Here is a 23,114-nt window from a genome sequence, read left to right as displayed (position 1 = left end):
GAGAAATGGATGATAGCTGCCAACTGAGCTAAGTGTAAATGGAAGTATCTTAAATCTCAAACGGATTAGTATCCTGATTCGGAACGCTTGAAATGAATGTGAGTGGGGCCTTAGTGAGTGATTTCAATTTTTGCCACAAAAGTAGTGACTGGATTATTTGTATTTTTTGCCTTTTCAATACTTTAAGGTGCGCTGAGTTCCTGCATGGTTTCAGCGCGATTTCATTTTTGTCTCAATCTCTCCTTGATCCGCTAGCTGCCTGCCCCCTGAACACACTGTGAAAAAGCCCAGTCTCGGGAGACAACACAGGGGTCGTTGGTGAACGTGGAACGTGGTTTGTTGTATTTTGGTACCTATCCTGTGCCTCTATAGCCTGGTCCTACCAGACTCTGGTACATTTCATTTGTACAGAGAGTCTGGCCTCTCACCATTGACAAGTGTTAACTTCCTTGAAGGCGGGTACTCTGTTGAAGTTTAAAACTATTGGATCTGCCCAGAGCCACTCTGGATCTGTCATAACCAATCGCTAACGTTTGGTCGTGACGTATGTCATGCGCATGTGCAACAAGAGGGGAGACCGACAACAACTGTCGGCTTATATTTAGCATTAGCATCGCTAGCGTTAGCCTTAGCCAACTCCTTCACCACTAACGGAACGAGCTGGAAAATCAAACTTTTCCCGAACCCTGTGGGGGAGGAGGGCCACAACATCATGGCCACCAACACAACTCAGCAAAGATTGTTCTTGCTCGGGCTTTAACTTCTGGATATTCAGCAGCGTTGCTGCCACAACGGACCGAATGGCTTCGCTCACATCTTTCTAGTGCACGTCCTCAACGTCATCGTTTTCAGCCACTCCCTCTGTTCGCTGATTGGACCTACAAATATTTGACCGGAGAAATCCCAAGGAAATATGTAGGAGGGCGGAGCCAGGCTAGTGCCTCTAGTGTTTGTTTGATGTTTACGACCCCTATGTTGTCTCCCGAGACCGGGCTTTTTCACGGTGTTTTCAGGGGGCAGGCAGCTAGCGGATCAAGGAGAGATACCTACGATTTGAGACAAAAATGAAATTGCGCTGAAACCATGCAGGAACTCATAGTGCACCTTTAAGATATAAGTATGCTTTAAACAGTGCAGGTTTTGGAGAAGCAGTGCAGGTAGAGGCTTTGAACCGCTTTTTGTCACGCCTTCTAGTGTGGCCTTTTGGAACAGGTATAAAAACTCAGAATTCATCAGACATGTTGTACGACCTAGTTCATTTAAAGCATATGCTAAACACTTTAACACCACTTCAAATAAACCTGCAAGGAAGCCACAACTTGAGTTAAGCAAATCCTCCTGATTGGATCTGGGTCTTATGGCGCTTACCCACTGCTAGTACCAGCTTTGCTCGGCTCGACTCGGCCGCGCTGCCCCGTCCTCCATTTTCCGTTGCAGATTTAGTACCGCCTCATGCGTGAGGTGAGCGTGGCTGGTCGCCATAGCGATCCCGGAGGAAACTGACGTGAACTAACGCGACACACACACAGACCGAGGAAGGTGTGTTGTTTTTGACTCTCAGCATGTGGCTGTTTGCCAGAAGACACATTTAGTTTCATAAGAAGCTGGAGGCAGCAAAAAAAAAACACACAGCTGGCTAAACTATTTAAAAATGGCGGGTTTGTTCAGGACACCCCCGTCTGTCGCTATAGCAATGATGACACAGTGATTAGTGATGATTCTCTCCGACCAGTCAGTAGTCTGCAGGTTTTCACGTCACCTTTTGGTATCGCCTCAGCTCATTTGGAACCTCGACGGAGGTGGTACTAAATAAAGTACCTGTTGGCAGGTACCAGGGACTTTGTATCAGAATGGAAAACCAAAAAAGGCGAGTAGAGTCAAGGCGAGTCGAGCAGGTACCATGTAATGGAAAAACGCCATTAATGTTTTGGTCAGGACCTGGTCCCCTGGTGGTGCGTTAAGTAGGTCTATGTCCACACATTCACACAGATCCCTTCATTGACACAGGCCTTGGCAGAGCAAGTGAAATGAGCACTCTAGGACATGTTTCTAATCTTCGCCATTGTACCTTTAATCCACTTTGATCAGAAAAAGTGGATTTGGTCTTAGAGTGTAAGCAGGAGCCTGGTGGCCCAGATAGAGAGAAGAAAGTTTGGGGAGGACAGGGAGAGGAAAAGGCATATGGACACGTGTCTTGTAAAATCATACAGTGATGTGCTAATGCGTATTAGGATTGCACTCCTTGCTGTCCTTGCACTTGCTGCCTGAGTAGTTACACTCCATATTTCCTAGTCCGATAGACCTAGACATGTGACGCCGTCCCATGGAAAGCAACATGAAAACCACATAATCTGACAGTTTTAGAAGATTTAGCATTTACATGGTGTGCACATGAATGTCAAATCAAATTTGTGTCACAAAGGCAAAAACATCAGAATTCAGGATGCTTTCCAACAGCAGGGTGAACATGAGATGTGAGAGGAACCTACAACCTCTCAACTCACTTACAAGTAACACTCCTGTGGCTTAATAATATAATTCAAAGCTGGATAGCAGTCGCTTAGGCATCCTTAATTCTGTATGTTATGTCAACGCCTGCATGTGTAAAGCTCACAGGGATCATAAACAGTCAATGACGCCTGGGACTACCATAGTAAATCTGTTCACATGAACGTGACATTTAACATGACATATGCCTCTGTGTATTTGAACACACACGTGCAGAGCCCGCATTAGTTCTGGGCCACGTTCAGCCCCGACAAAACGTAGCAACACATTTTTTTTAAACTAAAACGGGTGTGCGTAGAACACCTAGTTGTATGTGCGCAAGCGCTGTGCCTTTTTATTACCACAAGTTTACAGACACATCACTGCTGATTGGGTATCACTTGTAACACAGCTACTTAACAAGAGACACGCCCACAAAACAAGAGAAAACATAACTCAAAGCCCGTTGAACACTGTCGGATGGATGGATGGATGGATGGATGGATGGATCCAGTAGCTTAAACAACCATAACACAACAAACACATATATCACACATACCTAAGAATAAAAACCACTCACAGAAATGCAATGACCATGATAAGGTGCTATGGTAGACTGTGTGCAATGGTGATAGTGCAAAAGTGAACAGTGCAGGGAATGTCGTTCAACCAGGAAACTGTAGCAAAACGGTGCACACAGTTTTGAGATTGAACGTGCCCCTGATGTTTAAACTCTTTACTTCTCAACAGCACCATGTGTTCCCAATGAGGAGAGCAAATGATGAGAACGGGGCTTTACCTGAACGGATGGGAGATACCTTACTGTGGGCACATGTGCTGTATGTGCTATACAACACAGTATTTGTTTACAGGGATTTGTGCATAGTTGCTGGCTGGGTTTGTTGCATGTTTTATTTAACAGAGAGGTTGTTCAAAATGCTGAATTATGCAGAAACTGTGTTCTGTATGTTGATTATCAGACATGAATTAATAAGGACGGAGTCACACGTGTGTGTGTGTGTGGGTGGGTTGGTGTGTGGGGGTGGGTGTGGGCTCGGGCGCGTGCAAGGGGTCACACCTTGAAAGTCAGCTGCATTATTTCCTGTCGGTGGTGATTAACATTGAACCCTAGAGCAACAACATGCTCTTAAGACGTGTCTAAAAACATTAAACTCACAAATATCCAGCTGTTATGTAAGCTAAAAAATTTGATTTTAAGCATTAAATGTAAAGTAATGAACACCCTTCTTGCAAGTGTGCCCTATGTAGTTTTAGTTAGATTTGCTTTTGTAAACATAAATTGCATTGTCATTTTTTCACACCTGTATGGTGTTTGCTGTGTATTTTGTGTGTTTTTAAGATCTTTTAGTTTTTTTATATGTTATGACTGCACCAGTCCGTTCTCTACACAGACAGGAAAGTAGTCATGTTAAATTAATTAATTTCATATTTAACTTATAAAGCAGTTGAAACTGGGGGTGGAACGGTACATGTATTCGTTTTGAACCGAAACGGTACGGGCGTCTCGGTTCGGTGCATGAATTTACACGGAGAATAAACGTTATAAAAATAAATAAAACTTGCGTGCAAATTAATTAATGTATTGCGGAACTAATGTAATGCGGAACTACTGTTAGATACGCGTGTTCTAGGGACACCTAATCTGTAGCCCCGCCTTAGCTCTGAAGCTAGCCGAGCTCCACCCCGCATGCAGTTTTTTTGTCAGGTCGACAGTCCAGTGAGTGAGTCAGAGATAGCAGCACTAAAGGACGAGTATGGCGAGTGGTGGCGACCCACAAGAGTTGGAGGACCTGCCGCCTCTTAAAGGCAGCTACACACTGGGCCGATAATCAGCTGTTGGAAAGTCTGGCGAGGTCAGTGACTCGAGTCTGTTCGGTGTGTCCTGTGCCGTTGTCCGTTGGAGGAGCCGTCGGCCTTCATTTTGGCCGACCTGACATGCTCAGCCTCTCAAAATCTGACGAAAATCTTTTAAACTGACCTTTGTTGATCTGAAATGAAGACAGATTCAGAAACTGCACGGCCTATTTCTCGCTTAAAATGTTTTCCGAAACACATTTCGGTGAACTATTTTAGTACAATATGAGATCGTATTTTGAATGATTCGCCATTAATGGCCGGTTGAAAAATCCAAAATCCGGAAGCAGCAGCCAGACCCACATGATGCATTCGTCCAATCAGCTGCCGGTTTTCATTTTTTGGGCGACAATACAGATTAGCGCCGCCTGCTGTTATGGAGACGTATTACGTCTCGTCTCTTTGGTGTGTTCCGAGGCATTTATTTGACTAACTTGGGGACACTGATCAGTCCAACTGCCTTTTCTGCCAACGGTCAGCCGTCTGGTTGGTCTGTAACGGCCTTAAGATCGCGACAAAACTTCGGTTTTCGGGTTAGTTCCAGTAGTACAGGCGAGAGAGTGGTGGATATGACGAGGACTGTGTCGGCGTTCAGCAGTTGTCGGGTATGTGAGTGGAAATACATCTAACGCATATCCAACGCCATCACCCAGATGTGCTAATCACTGGAACGAGACAAAAAAAAACTGCTCAAACAAAACAACTTCTCCTCCCTACAGTGCTTAACCAGCCTTTAGATAAACATACAAATAGGGCCAAAAAAAATCATTGAAGCAATCGGAATTTTACATGTCATCTTCAATGCGCCCATATTCACTCGTAGAGGAACCTGGCTTCAAGTATTTGCTGTATGTACTCGAACCTCGTTACAACATGCTATCCCGTATTTTTGTTGTTGTTATTCTATGTAATTTCCACTTTCATAAATAAGAGATGCTGTATTTTCATAATATAATTGTCTTATTTTGTTTACCAGTTACAGATGGAGTCTGGAGATGATGTGGGGTACTCTTTGTTTACTGTTTACATCTTACTTCACACACTTCATGCTGTTGCAGCTAGCTTAGAGGAGAGAGACTGTATGACACTAGGTGGTAGAGCCTGAGACATGCACAATAATTCTGCATTTTTGTACCGAACCAAACCGTGATGTCTGAACAGAGGTATGGACCGAACCGTATACTAGAAGACTTTGAACAGACTTTGAAAAGAATAAAGTCTGACACCATCTCACATCTAAAGACAATCATGTCACAAGACATAATATGTAAAGATTGGGATTCTGGCAGGGTCACATATTGCAAGACTACAACTACCTAGATACATTTCAGAAAATGTAAACGTGCTAGCTAGCTACCGCTAGCGTTAGTTGGTAACTTAAGTGAAAGTTGGCCTATTATCTGTTCTGCCGTACATGCAGATGAATGTCTCCAGTACCCAGAGGTCTGTGTTTATCCGCCGGTAAAACTCCCGTTGGATGACGCGCTTCAGAATGGTTGAAAATTGGAACTTTCCCTCTTTAGCATTTAGGTTAGCACGGCACTGGCAACCTTAAACACCACTGTCTCTAGCCGTTTGCTGCTTCCTGTTTAGTGCTGGAGGGACACACAATAATATCGATAACATCAAACACGTTTGATTTTTGTCGAAAAAGACTGAGTTTTATGACCACCTTACACCAAACGATTGAGACTCTAAGGATTTCTTTCTGATATTGGAAATTAGTCTGCGACAGTGGAATCACCTGGAAAGTTGTTTGGTGTAAGGTGTTGAGTTTAAAAAAGTTAAAACAATGCTGATCTTTGATATCACTGTAGCCTACTTTTATGTTTTGATGTATTTGGGTCAAAGACGTGGCATGTCAATTATGGTGTCAAAAGCATATTCATAATGCAAAAGATAAATATTAATTTTAAAAAACTACATTATATTACTCAACTCTCCCCTCTTTACTCACTTTAATTATTGCAAAAAAAATAAAATTCAAAGAGCTGTTGAGCTCAGAAGTACCAAACTGTCCCTCCTGGGTAACGTCCGGGCTTAAAATCTAAGTATAAAAATGTGACAAAAATGTCAAAAATAATAATAAGAGCATTAATTATCTACTTGGGCATAATTGTGTCGATGTTTGCAGTGATACCTACAAATATAGTAACAATCCTACCCTTAATTAAAATGTTACTCTAGAAATACTTTTGTCCTTACTTTTGGATTTCCCTAATGTCCTTCCTGGGTAACAGACCTTAATCCATAAATTACCCATAATGCAATTGCATAGTTATGAAATATGATATTACATCATAAAGAAGATTTTAGAGGACCCCAAAACATCTGGAGAGTTTAGTAATTCTCTCTTAAAAAAGTTTTTATTTGCTTTTTCGGTCACTGGTGAACTATGTCCAAACATCATGTGTCTTTCTGGATAACGCTAATAAAACATATTTGATGTTTTGATATTTTAAAAAATGCCTATTTCATGTGAAATATGGCATTAATGTTTTAAAGGCTAAGATATATTTTAGCTGAGTATGCAATGTTTGACAGAGTTTTGGTGGGAAAATCATGTTTTTGTCCTTCCTGGATAACAGTTTGTCCTTCCTGGATAACGAAGATCCTCTGTTATCCAGATTGGACATGTTAATGAAAATAGTTTTTTTATTAGTATTTATCACGTTTCAAGCATTGTGTTGATAATGTTGGATTATATTAATAAAATAATATGTATTTCTTTAATCTTTTATGGCATTTTTGCATTATGTCATTCCTGGCTAACGGGATGTCATCCCGAGTAACAATGACACAGTCAAGTGTTTAAACTCAGATTTTCATGGTATATTACACAATCATGCTTTCCTCAGTTGAGTATACAATAAAAACCTGATAACCTTTACTGTAAAGCATTTTAAGACATCTTTCATCATTTTTCTGTTTTTGGCATGGGATATTGTGTGACCAAAATCAAATGATGAGCCCATTTAATTATAAATACCCAAATATATCATATTAATTGTGTTGAAAACTTAGTTTTTTTGAACAGTGTGCGTTTGATTAGCTGTAACTATGGATATGCCTAAACATTTACATGCTAAAATGGTAGACATTTAAATATTTTTTAAATCCATTCCCGTTACCCAGGAAGGACATTTTTCATGGAATAAATCACATGATTCATCAAAAAAAAATTAAATTGCATTTCTAAATTAAATTCCTGTTGTTGAGATGTATATAGAACACTCTAATGAAGGCATTTTTTGACACTTTCATTTATTTTCAAATTTGAAATCCTTATTCGTCTTTGACCCATTTACAATGTACCCTACGATGCAGCTGAGTTAGGCAGGAAAATTGCATCCCAATCAACATCCTGCACTCTGCAGCTTATTGTGCTAATTAGATCATGTCTGTCACTTAGCATACAGGAGGACGATCTTTGTTCACACAGCAGGAAGAGCTTTGGTAACACTTGCACTACTTGAAGGTATCTACATAAGAGTAGGGCTGGACGATTTTGGCTAAAATCATAATCACGATTAATCGAACAAGTTACCTCGATTACGATTATTGAACGATTATTTTAATTTTTTTTTTCTTATACTGTAAATATGTTCACGGTTATTTTTTCTAATGAAAGAGTGCATAATCTTATCTTTGTGATTCTAAAATAAGGAAACAACACACAGATAGCAATTAATGGTTATTTATTAAATATTTCAAACAACTGAACTGAAATCTACAACAGTAGATTTTACAATGAAATAAAAACGTCTTATAAAAAAGTAATTTAAGTTTTAATGTAAAAAAAAAAAAAGTTTCCTAAAAATGTAGAAAATAAATAATAAATGTCCATAAGATTAACGGGAACCTGTGGTTAACTGTCTTTTTCGGAGTTAAACTCCACAAGCGCGTCCTGCGGCCGTCACACACACACACACACACACACACACACACACACACACACACACACACACACACACACACACACACACACACACACACACACAGACACACACACACACCATACACACACACAGACACACACACAGTCACACACACACACAGTCACACACGTCCACAGCGCTGCAGGCAGAGGCGGGGTCTGTTCTGAGTATAATAAAGCCCCGTCTGTGTTGAGCAAAACATTACGTGAATTACTACGAGAATGGTCGTGCATTTAATAAAGGAAAAGTGGACAAGTATTAGCATCATTTGTTGTTGTTGTTGTATGTGACGCTAAGGTCTAGTGCCGATGCTATAAAAACCGTTGCCGTGCTTGCGTCACTCCCTTACCCCTCCTACCAGTCCCTATGGCCACTTGGTCAGTGGGAATACAAACGGGGAAAAAGATTTTGGGGGAGAGTAGTTCTTAGAACTGCTTAGAAGTGTACTTTCCTCTAAAAAGTACAAGTACTATCCAATCGGAAAGCACCTATGGTCGCAGACTGGACGGGGCGGAGTCACGTGACTACACACGCGGCGGCCGTAATATGTTTTAAGGGGAAAGTACATTAACACACAGTGGGCGGCTGCGGAAATATTAATAGGATTAAAAGACCGAAATAACCGACTTGGTAAAATTACGTTGGTTATAGGCTCTGAATTTCGGTTACGATTATTTTTCGATTAATCATCCAGCCCTACATAAGAGTGACACATGAACCCTAACTCTAACCCTAACACTTACTAAAAGAAGTGTTATGTCATAAACGTTTATGGCTTGTTTATAATGTTTATGACACGTTCATGACAGGGTCATGTCACTCTTATGTAGATACTGCTGTCAAACAATTAATTTTTGATGACGATGAATTTCTATAGTTAATCGCATAGTTTATCACATGATTAAAATTATATTATTTTGCATTTCAGAACAGTTTTTAAGTACATATTAACAACCGAAAGCAATTCTTACCAGTGTATCTTGATTGGGAATCAAATGAATGCAAAGAAAGTTACTTTATGAACTTGATTTTAAGATTTGTAATTATTTACTGTAAACAAAAGAAAAATGTGTGAGTCATTATTGCACAATTCCTCCAAGTACCTAACTAAAAAACTAAAAATCCCTATCCTTACTAGAGTCAATATAGTGTTTAGTAACTCCTAAATAATGTTGATTACTCACTGACGTCCAGTGATCACCGGTTAATGAGACAGTGTTTGCAGCACCTTGCAGCTGTTCCAGTGTGGCTGCTTTCTCCGTGTCGTACAGGCTGTGTATGGTGAGACTACTGTCCCCCTCGACGGCAACGAGACAGATCAGAACATGCCAACCATAGTACGTCTTTAAGACCCGAGTCCTCTACGATGCTGACAGGTCTGCAGTTAGTTGCGACCCGTTTCGCAAGAGCTGTAGTAATTTTTTGGGATTTGGTTTCATCCACAGGTCGGCAAGTAGCACTCGCTAGCGGGTAGCATCACGTTAACTGTACTACTATGCTTAGCTCCGTAGGTGGTAGCTCAAGTTTGACGTGCTTCGGGGATATTTTAATTTGGCTTTACATAATGTGCATATGGCTTTCGACTTGTCTATGAGCCGTCTGGGAGTTTTGGAAAATAAAAATCGCCATTCAGGATTTCATTGCTGCTGTCTTTTTCCATCATGCCTGCAGCCTGCAGCAGCAGGATGTGTTAGGTGAAAGTATGGCAGCTTGATGATAAGTAACGGTGCTGCAAAGGGTCAAAATAGTAGCCTGTTAGGCACCACGCAAAGCCGAGTGAAGTGTAAAATAAATGAATAAATGCCGGCATGCGATTAATGCGATTTAAAAAAAAAAAAACAACAATTAACCGCATCGCGTCGGCCCTTAATCGCATCGTGATTAATGCGTTAACGCTGACAGCCCTAGTAGATACCTTCAAGTAAAGTGTAACCAGAACTTTAGTTGTCTCTGTCTGGGGGCCGTCTGTTGATTAGATTAAGACCAAAAGACTAACTTGAAAAGAATTTACTTCCACATGTTAGGATCTTGTTTGTGACCGGAAGTAACCTCAAAACACATTGATTTGGAAATAGCGCCTTCTTTTGTGCGACGATGGACCAATGGAAAAAGTTTTCATTCAAGGAACCGCCTACAACTTCAAGGGAATATATTGGTGAAACTGAGAAATGTTTGGGACTGTAAAATGTAGAACCACGAGGGGAAATACATCAATGGTCGGCATAAGTTGTCAGATGGTGTAGTCTTTATTTTCCAGCATCACTGCTGACAGAACGCTGTCTTACCTTAGCTTGTAAGCTACAGTTACCAGCACAGGGTTGTTTACATTGTTGCTCTGTGCCCTGCCAGCTCAGCTGTCAATCAAAACCTTACACTGGCCCGCCCACTCAGTGGCTCAGAGGCTAAGGAGCACTTCTGATATTTCCCAAACTACTTAGTTTTTTTTCTATTCTTTCAGTAATAACAAATAACAGTAATGTGAAAATGTCTTTGACAATGATTTTTGACCGCAAAACAGTAATTTAATTCACCCGATATTATCTTTTCACAGATACATAGGTGCATATGTCGGCTGATAAGTAACAAGAAATTGCAGTACAGAAAAAAGACAAATGTGTTTGAGATCATTTATAAACTGTTTCACAATTACAATGTCCAGAGAGCACTGACATGTTTATATCTTCAACCCTCACGTGTCTTACAGGAGTCACTATCTTAGTCAAAACTCAGTAATAACCAAATGTAAGGGATCCTTTAAAAAATGTGTATACATTTATGTTATGTGTTCGAGTAAAACACTTGATATGATTTCCTGTTACTGGAATTTTTAAACTTTGGTTCTGGATTTTTGAGGCCGATAACAATTACAATATTTAAGCTGGCCTCTACGTTTAATTCCAATAATATATTCTGAGGCCAAGTTGATCTACTTAATCATGCTGGAGATAAATCAGCGACTGTAGAAGTTCCAGAAATTTACCGGTATTTATTGTTTTAAATGCAACTTCATCTAATTTTTTTTTCTTCAGTCTTTTTAAGTAGGAATGTTGTTTCTCCCTCGAAATGTGTATGCTGTTCTTTCATCTTGCTTTTGTAAGAGTATTTTTTTATTTTATGTGCAAAGCTAACAGTTGGAACCTCCCAGATGATCTACGACTGTAAACTAACAGCACACAAGAGCATGAGATTTGTTTACCCAGTTCTTTTAAATGGAGCTGATAGCATTGGTGTCAGTGTGCACGTTCCCTGAGGTGCTTCACCGTGGAGCGAGGTAAACATAACAGATGTGAACTACAGAGTGGATAAACTCATTAGCAACTTATGATTAAACAGGTTCACATCTGCACTTCCATTTTTGGAGGGCACTGAATTAGAAAACAAGTATTTATGTCAGCAGCTATTAGGTCAAACGCAAAAAGAGTCTGTCGGTTTCCATCTAGGACACCACACAGATATCAATACTGTGTGTGTGTGTGTGTGTGTGTGTGTGCGCAGTTTGCGCAGAGGTCTATACTTGGATGACGTGTGTGTGTGTGTTGAGCAGAAGTCAGCACACTTGTTTGTTTAGGAAGTTAGTGGGAGATTTGCACTGATGAATTAATGGTGGCAGAGCAGTGGTGCAGAAGTTGCTCTGGGGGGAGAGAGAGACAGCGAGGGAGAGTGAGAAAGCGAGAGAATGGAGAGAAGTTGCTGCCTCCATCCCGCTGTGCTCGACTCCCTGCATCTAAAAACCCAGCTGGGGCAGACTGGCGCTCGCTCGGCGGTGGTGGCGTGGGGTGAGGAGGGGAGGAAGGAAGGGAAGGAGGGAGAGTCAACACGACAAGGACAAAGCAAAGACAGCCATAGGCCTGTTTATGTTGTGATGGGAGGGAGCAGAAGTTATAAAATCAAGCCTTTTTTTGAGATTGTTGCGGCCCAAAATACCTGATTTTGCGGAGTTTTTGTAAAAAATTGCGATAAAAGTTGCGATGCCTTTTGTATTTTTGTTGCAATGAAGTTGTGATTTTTCTTTTATACTTAAAAAAAAAAAAAGGAAACTTGTTTCGGGGAGAACAAAACTACTCTGGGCTGAGTTTTCCTAGTTACCTTACCGAATAGAATATGAAAATGGCTGGTGGATTTAAGACGAAAATAATAATTTATTGAATGAAGCAAAATTAAACATATGAGTGGCTTGTTGATCTTTACATTGTTAGTTAATTTCCTAACCTGGCCTGAACTGGGACACACATTCATACGGTTTAATAAAGTACTTATTGGACTTTAACTTATCATTGCACTTACAATAACGAGTGTAGCTGTCCTCAATTTATGTCATTGTGTCGTCTCATCTCCGGTTTTTCCTGCATCCACCGTGTGTGTGTGTGTGTGTGTGTGCGCGCGTGCACGTGTGTGTGCGCGCAAGTCAGTCGCCGGGGGAACTGAGCAGCAGTCCCGCCTGCTGCAGAGAGCTGACAGGATTGAAACAGCAGCAGCTTTCAGCGGCTTTAGAGTGAAAAAACGTTACAGCGTTGGCAGGACGGTCTGAAATGCTGTGCACGGTCTTTCGCTGTACGTTTTGTTGGTAAATGTGAGATGTTTGAGTCACACGCGTCTCGTCTTCAAATCAGAAACAAGGACATGAATTTGGCGACGTACGTGTGTTACGTCAACCCGTTCTCACTCCCGCTTGGTCAGTGGCTCTCAGAGTCACATACTGACGTAAAGTCTGGCACGTGGGACTGCTGGGATTGGTTGAAGTCGCGGGGAACTCCGGTTATTGGTCAAATGTGCGGTAAAGTTGCGGGTCGCACCGAATTCACGGTGATTGGTTGAATTTGCGTGAATTGTTGCGATCGCGACATCGCGAAATCCTGGAGGGACTGATAAATTGGCACCCATGTATCGTGAAAGAATGGAATCGGGACAAAAGCATATGGTCCCAGCCCTAGAACTAATTCTGTACTGTGGCTGCAGCCTTCCACACCAACACACTGCTGCCAGCAACCAGCGGCCATCAGCAGCAACTACACTCGCTGTTTAATTTTGACGACTTTTGCTGTGCAAAAGGCTAAAAAACTGGCTCACCAGCCAGAGGGTCACTGTTGTGCATAGAGACACACACAAACACCTGAATGTACAACATCCGTGCGCTTTGACTCAGCCTCCCACTGATGACTTAATCCATAACCCTGTTACCATAACCCTAATCATTGCACTAAAATAAACCTAATCCTTACTCCTAATCCTAACCCTAAACACAAATCCTGCAGCGGGCGAAAAAACTCTGGGAAACGCCTGTGCAACCTGAGCAACTACTACTTTGAGAAACCTGTTATTTAAAAGTTGTGTTGAGAGTGTGCCATAGAGGCACTGATTCACCTCTTTGGTTGTTTGAGACTTTGCTGTAGTATGTGGCAATGAATTGAATTTGGATATTGTAATTTTGCTTTAAATATTTTACATATACACATTACATTACATTACATTTATTTTTTTTGTGTTTCAGAAATACTTTCAAGACTCCTCTCATAGTTACCAACTGTGGTGAAAAAAAACCTTAGTATGGGCCTATGTGTTAAATACAAATATTCTTTAATCTTCTGCATGAACGTCTGTGTCCTAGTATTGTGCAAACCCTGAGCCAAAATTCTCCAGTACTTTCCCAAAAATGCGTGGTATCAGAGGTAAGCGCAATGACAACTAAGAGGTCAATGTGACCCGACCAGCTAAAACTCTTGTATAATTTCCAAGACACTGTTTGGCTAGGTGGGGGATATGAAGGTGTGTTTTAGTAATCTTCACAGTTTATAATATCATGAGTGGCACCCTGAGTTCTGTTCAGAACTAACTCAGGTCTTTGTTCATGAAATAAAGATCTTATATTGCACCATTTCAGCCTCCTAATAATTCATTGATTTATCCTCGGCATTTTAAATTCAGCGACAAAGTGGCGTACACACACTTCCAGTGCAGTTCCGGTCCAGCTACTGGCTTGTTCTGAATCTTTAAGTGACGTCACACAATCTCGATCCACAAAGGAAGTTTGCGCAGATGCAGTAGTAGTATGCACCATATTACTTAAGGCGCCGATAAATTTTAACGACGCGTACGCGTAGACAAGCGGCAGCGACGCTTGCCTGCGTATTTTGCCTGCGTATTTTGCATGTACCGGGAGGATTAAATGTGTATCCACTAGGGGGCAAATCAGGGCCATATCATCCCCAGCCGACACTGGAAGATGTTCCTTGGCTGGAGTGTGGAACAGCTGCTGACCTGCCTGTCAGATGATATACTGCCCCCGCGTTCATGTGCTGAATTGCATCTTGCGGATGCGTAGTGTTAATTTCTGAAGACGCGCACACCCTACTGTACGCTCCAAAGTAACACAGGATACAGGTGGCAGCCATCTTACGCACGCAAACGCGTAGTTAAAAGCAAGTATATCGGCGCCTTTAGAGTTCACGAAATGTATTAACAATATGGAAAACGCCTTTATTCTTTTGGTCCACAACTAACACTGATCTCACAGAGCACCAATACAAGACCGCATGCATACACATCCATACTCCACAGTGTCCTACAGCATCTATCGGTTTCAAAATGCAACTAATGATGGACGGGTATTAGTGAGTAACTGTTTGTCAGCCATAATTAGAGTCTCAATCCCATACGATAAAGAAAGGCCTGTGTTGGAGTGTGTGTACGCACGTAGGAGCCCTATTCTGTCTAGCAGGTCACCCACAGTGTTGGTTTCAGTGTTTACTGCTGGCTCAGGAGCTGAAACAGCTTAGCCTCTATATAGAGCCCAGCATGAACGGCCTTGTGCTACAGTCAATACACCTGGAGAGTAGAATTCCTTTGCTAGTCCGTGAGGTGTGATAAACTCAAATTTGAGATGTTTACAATGCTATTCTGACGATTTTTACAATGCTATTCTCTTTTTTTTTTTTTTTAATTTGTTTCTGCAATCAACTGTGCTCTATTCATTCTACTGACAATGGTTGAGTATCAGTAATGACTTCCGTCAAGGATGTTTGCTTGCCTTTTTGCTGAAATTGCTTGTTTTTGACTAGGCAGTAAATGTATACATATTTTATAGATGTATAATGTTGAGGTAAATGTAGTGAGGCCTGAAAGTTGTTCATTTTCAGCCTGGTTTGTGATTGTAAGTGATGTGCAAAGCAGTTATTGGAGAAAAAAGAGGTTACAAGAGGGCCTCGCTCTCTCGACATGTCATTGTGAGCAATCAGAAGTCTTGGGAAATAGTAATGTTTGCATTTGAATGGTTGATCTCCCTTCTTAAGAACCCTGTCCACCGCAGTGACAATTGTTCTTTTGATGGACTGACATTTCAGCTGGAGTTCATCGTTCAATTGAGAAGCTTTTTTATTGAGCTGAGCGTCAGCGGTGTGAGGAGAAACAGCAAGGCCACTGGCATAGGAGGAGCCATTTGAAGATTTGGGCAGAGGACTAGATTAGAGGATGTTGAACTGGATAAAACTGTCATCTACTAGACCTGCTGAAGCACCAGATGTACAGTTTGTTGCAGCCTCAGGGCAGCAGACTCTAAAACTCAAAGAATCACTCCACGAAAGTGTTGGATCGATTAGCAGCTTGTGCACTTTTTGTCCTCCTAATCACTCTGTTTCCGCATATCTCTCCGTTTTCCTAAACATGTATAAAATTTGCAAAGAGGGAGGCCTGCCTGCTATTAAAAACGACACACGCCTAAACACTACAGCTGTAAAATTAACAAATGTAGGCCTCTCTTTGCTCAGTTCTGTTGATTCTGTTTTATTTGTTCTATAAATGTATTTTATTTTATTTACATATTTATCCATGTGTTTTCCAATTTTATTCTTTTTATTTTATTAATAGCCTATGATAATAATTTAAAACAAATGTGGTCACATGCTGCTTCCAATCCTCCAGAGTGGGCTCCTCCCATCACATGTCTGATTTTTATGGATAGAATGGATATGAAAGAGCACAAGCCCTGAGCTATCTTCCACTCTCAAGAAAAACCTACCTGCCAAGCTGTGCAACCCAAATGACCTACAGGCCCCTCAAGCATAGCATAGTCAGCCGTTAAAGAGTGCACCAAAATATTATCTTAAACCTAATTCCATCAGTTTGTGTTGCTAATTAACATTGAAGCAGCTGGGCAGTTCATCTTTATTCCTTTGACGATACCTTATTGTGAGGGAGGCGGGTTTACAGACGCCGAGCTGCTGGAAGCTAACAGATGTCCCATATGAGCTGAGCTGTGTGGGGAATATCAAGTATAGCTGCCTGCTTGCTGCTAGTTGGCTGCTGTAGCAGCAAACAGGCTGTTCACAAAGTGCTGCCGATGGGAGAGATCAGTCATCTCTCTCTCTCTTAGCCTAGCCTGACACCATACTGTATGTCACATCATGACCTGTAGTCTCATTTGGTCAGGCGTGACTATGCTACTTCATTATAAGTCGCCAGATTCCTTCAGTCTATGCACTAGGCCTGTCACTTCTTCAAAATATCAAGTTAAAACAAGTAAGAACTTATAAGAATTTGTTTAAAGGAATATGAAGACAATGGAGTAGACCCACTGCTGGGTCTGTATAGCCTACTGTGCTTATTCCATCATGTGAAGGGCTCATTGCATGGGTAGAATCATAGACTGTAAAAATAATGACGTAGCATCCGTGACATCACCCATTGGTTTGTGGACTGCTGTTTTAAAGCCAGGAGTGGCAGGCGTCGCATTCTTGGTTTTTTGCAACCGAATGTGACGATTTTTGGCCAAGAGGGTGAAGCTGGGGAGGACAATGTGGCCAAGCCTTTGTTGTTTATGGTTACAATGACGCTGCGCTAAGCTAAACGCTAAAGAGGGAAAGTTGCAGATTTTAAACCCTTCTAAAGCGAGTCATCCAGCGGAGCTTTACCGACAGGTAAATGCATACCTCCGGGTAATGGCACTATTCATCTGCATGTATGGCAGTACAGAAAATCTGCAAACTCTCCCTTTAGTTAGCAGCTAGCTAGCTTGGATAAAAAACTGAATGAGATATTTTAGGTCTGTAGGTTTTGTGACACAATTAAAATGCCTTTATTTTACGTGTTGCAACCGACATAGCTCTTCATCTGTGTCATTGTCAGCAATAGCTTGCACACCTATAACACTAATCAGTGGAGTGAAAGTGTGGTTATCTATTGCCATGTGAAATAAAGGCATTTTCATTTTGTCACAAACCCTACAGTGTGCCTCGGATTGTTTAAAGGAATACTTTGACATGGTTTGCCTTCTCTATGGAAAAACAGCCTTAACTTATCCTAACTTAACTACAATATTCCACAATGCTAAAACACATTACTTGTTAAACAGTTTGGTATCATGATTATTGTATTACTGTTCCGCACGGCTAGCTAATTTTACTCCATTTTTATTGTTCGCAAAGAGAACAATACCCTAATTTGAGGACAACAGGGCAATAGATCATAGTGGCGTTTTACACGCCTTCCACTGGAGTACAAGACATGGCCTGTTGTGCTAACTGTATACAGTGTGAATTTTCAGCATGGAAGTTTATTTTTGACCGTGAGATGCGTCTTGAGGTCGTGACACACTAACCCGATAATCGGCCATTGGACAGTCTGGCGAGGTCGGTGACTCGAGTCTGTTTGGTGTGTTCTGTGCTGTCGGCCTTCATTTTGGCTGATTTGACATGTTGAATCTGAAGGCGGGCACTGCCGGCAGTCGGACTCAAATGACCCATCTGATTGGTGGAGAGCTAACCTGGAAACGGGGAGCGGGATGAGCGTGACTAGAGTTTCTCAAAATCTGATGAAAATCTTTTAAACTGACCTTTGTCGATCTGAAATGAAGACAGATTCAGCAACTGCACGGCCTATTTCTCTCTTAAAATGTTTTCAGAAACACGTTTCGGTGAACTATTTTAGTCCAATATGAGATCGTATTCTGAACAAGCCGCCGTCACAGTCTGGCTTTGAATTTCTGGAGAAACCAGACCCACGTGACGCGTTTGTCCAATCAACTGCCGGGTTTCATTTTTGGGCAACAATATAGATTAGCGCCACTTGCTGTTATGGAGACGTATTACGTCTCGTCGCTTTGGTGTGTTCTGAGGCACTTTTTTGACCAACTCGGGGACCCGAGGGTTAGGACCAACTGCCTTTTCTGCCGAGGGTCAGCCGTCTGGTTGGTGTGTCTGGGGCTTTCAGGTCTGCAATCAAGTAATTGAACATTTGAGTTTAGTATATAGCCTATGTTCACATATTGTGAATTTTTAAAAGATTGAATATCTACTTTTAAGTAGGGCTCCAGTACGTTATAGGGGGTTGCGTTCAGAATACGATTTAGGTTCAATTAGTTTAAACTTTTTGAAAAACTTTGAACTTTGAATTTCTGATGAAAGTAACAGCTTTACAGTGCACACTAAACATCTACTATATAACTCAAACACACAGGTGAAGCTCATCTTGCTAACTAGCAAAGATGCTAAATTTAATAAGATGTTTCAATATATCTGTAGATACTAATTTTGAGTCTCTCATACGTAACATTTTCTCATACAGCTGTCAGAAACCCACTGCCTTCATGTCCAATCCAGTGAAGTTTTGTGTGTGTGTGTGTGTGTGTGTGTGTGTGTGTGTGAGAATGTGACGCATAGTAAAGCTCTTTAAACCACTCCTGGGATAAAGCTGCTGTATAAATTCAGTCCGTGTTTCCATATACTGTACATCTTTAGGTTTTAATGGAGTCATCAATGGTGTCTTTTCAGCCATGTTATAGCATGTTAACTAATACAGCTGAGGTGATGAGGCTTGTTGTTGTCTAGATGGAACAAGAGGGTGTACAGGGCGTACCATCCATCAAAGCTATAGTAGGCTCCACCTTCAGTGTGCACCGACTGATATGGGAGACTTCAATTCCGATTTACCGTTTCATTTATCCCGCCCACATTTAAACCAGATATCCTGTCGTTTTTTCGTTTGAGGGTTGCAGGCATCTTCGGTGTGTGGTAGGTCAGTGGCAGGAGGCAACACACTAATAATTGCAATGCAGCTGCAAGAAGGCTTTCCTCGCCATTTTCAAAACAAAATGTAGGTCAGACGTAAGTGCTGCTGTGCTACTATTAATAATAATATGTTATAAAAGCTTTTAAGCCTTAAACATTTCAAGCGTTTATTTCTGACTTTTACTTGAGGCATACAAAGTTGCTTTATGTTGGATCAAACCTTTTAATAGTAATGATATGCAATAAAAAGGGGTTTGCATACGACAGCAGTTTAACTTCATCTTTGCTTGTTTGAGTAATGGCAGGCACATTAGAAGAAGTCTGCAGGACTGAAGGACATTGGTCATTTGATAAACATGGAAATTATTCATTATTTCATATTATTATTATTAGGGCTGGGATAAAATAATCGATTCTCCAACTACAATCAGTCTTTGAGTGATTGATTGAATAAAATAATACTTTTAAACAAAAATTTGGGGGGTCAATTCTTAATGTAAACATTACCTGGTGCATTATTAAAAACATATTTGAGAGGTGGTTCTTGGTTGTACAATTTACAGCATAAGTTCTCTGAGGATCTCTTTTTATATCCAAGCCAAAATTGGTATTGTAACTGAAACTAGCCTAACTCAATTGACATTGAATTGAATCGGAAATGTCATTAAATCGGGACCTTATGAATCGGAATCGATTCAGGAAATCATTGCCAATACCCAGTCCTAATTATTATTATTATTATTATTATTATTATTATTATTATTATTATTATTAGGGCTGGGCGATAAGGAGAAAATCAGATATCACGATATGCTTGACCAAATACCTCGATATCGATATTGCGACGATATTCTAGGGTTGACAATTGGTGCTTTAACAAAATATCTTCACACTTAGATTTTAGATAAATAACCATCAGTAATGTGGACATAATGTCTAAGTGGGGAAAAGGCAAATAAAAGAACAGCTAGAACAGCCTGGAAAGTTAAGAAAAGTACATCACTTTACTGTAATGCAGCCTTCAAAACCAGGAAAAGACAACACTTACCACGATATTACGATATCCAAAATCTAAGACGATATCTAGTCTCATATCACAATATCGATATATTGCCCAGCCCTAATCCCCCGTAGTAGTAGTAGTAGTAGTACTAGTAGTAATGAATAATACATTTGACTGGAAAGCATCACATGCACTTTTATCCTATGTTCATCCTATGTTTCTGTACTAAGTTTGGTGCGAGTCCATTCGATGTGATTGACAGCTGCCCAGAGACCTCCTGGAGGCTCTGTCTTCATTCGCCATGTCCATCACAACTGTCACTTTGCATTTAGGAGCTAGTCCTTCTTTTATAGACCGTCTGACACTGTTGTCTTGTTTTTGTTCTGCAAGACTTAAATCCGGCCTCTGGCACTCCTTATGTCATCCCTGCATTTTTTTTCTTATTGAAAGGCTAGGTAGCTGCCAAAGACCCTGATGTTTTACTTTACTTTTAACTTTTGGTATTGAAGAAGAATCATAATTTCCTTCGAGTGAAGTCTGCTGTGGGGTTTGTGTTTGATTGTGAGAACTTCTTGCAGATTACCATGTTAGATTCATTAAACAAGACAAGCTCCCAGGTCCCCTGCATTTCAGCTTTTACGTCAGTTTAATTGCGCCATACACTCGAGTAAGCTAATGTCTGTGCTCAGTGAATGTCAGTGAACCGCAGAATGTGCCGAGTGCTGCCAAGTGGTGCCTGCTGCAGAAGGGCATCAGGTTGACCAGATTGAGCCAATCAGCCTGCCAACGGACAATATGGGGTGAGAAAGAGAGAGACGATAAAGGCAGATGAGAGGAAAGTGGGAAAAGAAGAGAGAGGAGGAGTTGATTCTAGACAGTGAGACAGAGAGGAAGGTGTGGGTGGAGATCACTCCAGGTAACTGCAGCCACAGCTCCATGTAAAACAGGCCCAAGTGCAGAACAATAAAACACATCCCATGAATACACATCCTGATTTATAGTTGACCCATTACAAATATTTATGTGACCTGATCAGCTGGTGCCAGGGCCACCAGTGGTGACAGATGTTGCTGCTTCCAGCCATTCACTGCTCTCTTTCCTGCAATGAACAGATGTGCAAGTGAGAGCACTGGCTGACAATCGCTGCATGACTCATATGACTGGAAAGTTTAGTAGAAAGGCTGTACTAAACATGTTCAAAGATATTAGGGCTGGAATCTGAATATTTGAGTATTTGAGTATTCGTTCGAAGGGTAGGTATTCAATTTTCAATTTGGGGATTTGAATATTGTACTTGTATATTATACGGTTGTTTTTTAAATGCATGCAGGCAAAAATTCACTGTGGGTGTTTTGTTGGGATTAAGCTGCTTGCTTGATGTTCGCTAGCCGCTGGCTAATTTATGCAGCACTATGTCTACCATCTCAGCCGAGAACGGAGAAATGTTGAGTTACAGGCGAGCAGTCTGATGTCTGTAGAGGTCTGTGTGCTTATACTGTATCAGCCTGTTTTCGTTTTCATACAATTCGATAAAGGTAAAGATAATACAGCCATATATAATGCCAATACAGCGAGCGCCCGCTGGCTGAGCATTCATTTACAAACACGCGTTGGTCGTCACTTGTCAGACAGTCCAGTAAAAAACACAGGTATTTGTATTTATTTTTTTAATGCCTGCCACAAAAAGTTGAGTCCGAATCAACTTTTTTTGTAACATTTGCAACTCGACGTCAACCTGCGGTGGACAATCATGTAACGTTTACCGGCGGCTATCAGACTCGTCAGCCGCGAGTCCCGTAACGTTACTGTAAATAACAAAGCAGTCATTTCATCTCTTGCTTGAAAAAATCATGTTCTTTAAAATGCCCATATTATGCTCATTTTCAGGTTCATAATTGTATTTAGAGGTTGTACCAGAATAGGTTTACATGGTTTAATTTTCAAAAAACACCATATTTTTGTTGTACTGCACATTGCTGCAGCTCCTTTTTTCACCCTGTGTTCAGGTCTCTGTTTTAGCTACAGAGTGAGACCTCTCACTGCTGTAACATCTTTGTTGGGAGTCGCACATGCTCAGTAGCTAGGTAAGATCACATCATCTAGCTAGCTGTTTGTTTCTACAACTTTATTAGTACAAGGCAGGATTAGCCGGGAGACTTCTTCTAAACGAGGGCACACTTCCAACTTTGCGTGGAATACCTGCAGAACAGGGACATGGAAGTAGTTCTTTAGTAGATTATGGGGAACTAGTGTGTGTTGTAGCAGTGTTTTGCCATTCAGAACGAGCTAGCATGCTACGGTTAGCCACCTCGTTTCCGCTTGTGACGTAGAAAGCCGTGCAGATTTTGACCAGCTCACCCTGAGACTGAAGGTAGGACACATTCAGAAACCTCTCAATCTCACTCAAAACAGCATGGATGTTTTTTTTTTTCCCAAGTTTGTATGTGTGTGGAAGCACCAGAGACACAAAATAACACCCCAAATCCCAGAAAAAGTGATTTTTTTTTCATAATATGGGACATGTTTAGCATGCTTAACAATGTCCCAATTTGGCAGTAATTCCAGGTAAATAGAGACAGAGTTTAATTGCTACACCACCAGTTCTAATTATTTACCAAGCTGGCTTTTCTCCATTGTTGTACACGCAAAAATGTTGAAATTTGTCGAAAGGGAAACATATAGTTTGGCATATGAAGAATAAAGTTTCCAAAAAATAAGTAAATAATGAATTAATGTTTACTTTGACCTAAATGGAGCCGTTCTTTAAAGAAATATCTTTGGAAATCAGATCATTGCTTTATGATTCAGCTAAAC

At 41.0% G+C, this 23,114-nt stretch overlaps 1 protein-coding gene and 1 long non-coding RNA gene across 4 annotated transcripts in view; both read left to right on the top strand.

Moving 5' to 3' along the window:
* The window catches only part of oxr1a (oxidation resistance 1a), a 251,348-nt gene that overhangs the window by 75,171 nt on the left and 153,063 nt on the right, over window positions 1–23,114 (top strand). The window lies entirely within an intron of this gene.
* Window positions 1,581–20,299, top strand: LOC116066533. Its single transcript, XR_004108980.2, has 3 exons — window positions 1,581–1,746; window positions 9,639–9,641; window positions 20,288–20,299. It is a non-coding gene; the product is annotated as an uncharacterized LOC116066533 (long non-coding RNA).

Source organism: Sander lucioperca, chromosome 10 (genome assembly GCF_008315115.2).
Source record: "Sander lucioperca isolate FBNREF2018 chromosome 10, SLUC_FBN_1.2, whole genome shotgun sequence".
NCBI lineage: Eukaryota > Metazoa > Chordata > Actinopteri > Perciformes > Percidae > Sander > Sander lucioperca.
This window is presented reverse-complemented; position numbering and strand designations above follow the sequence as displayed.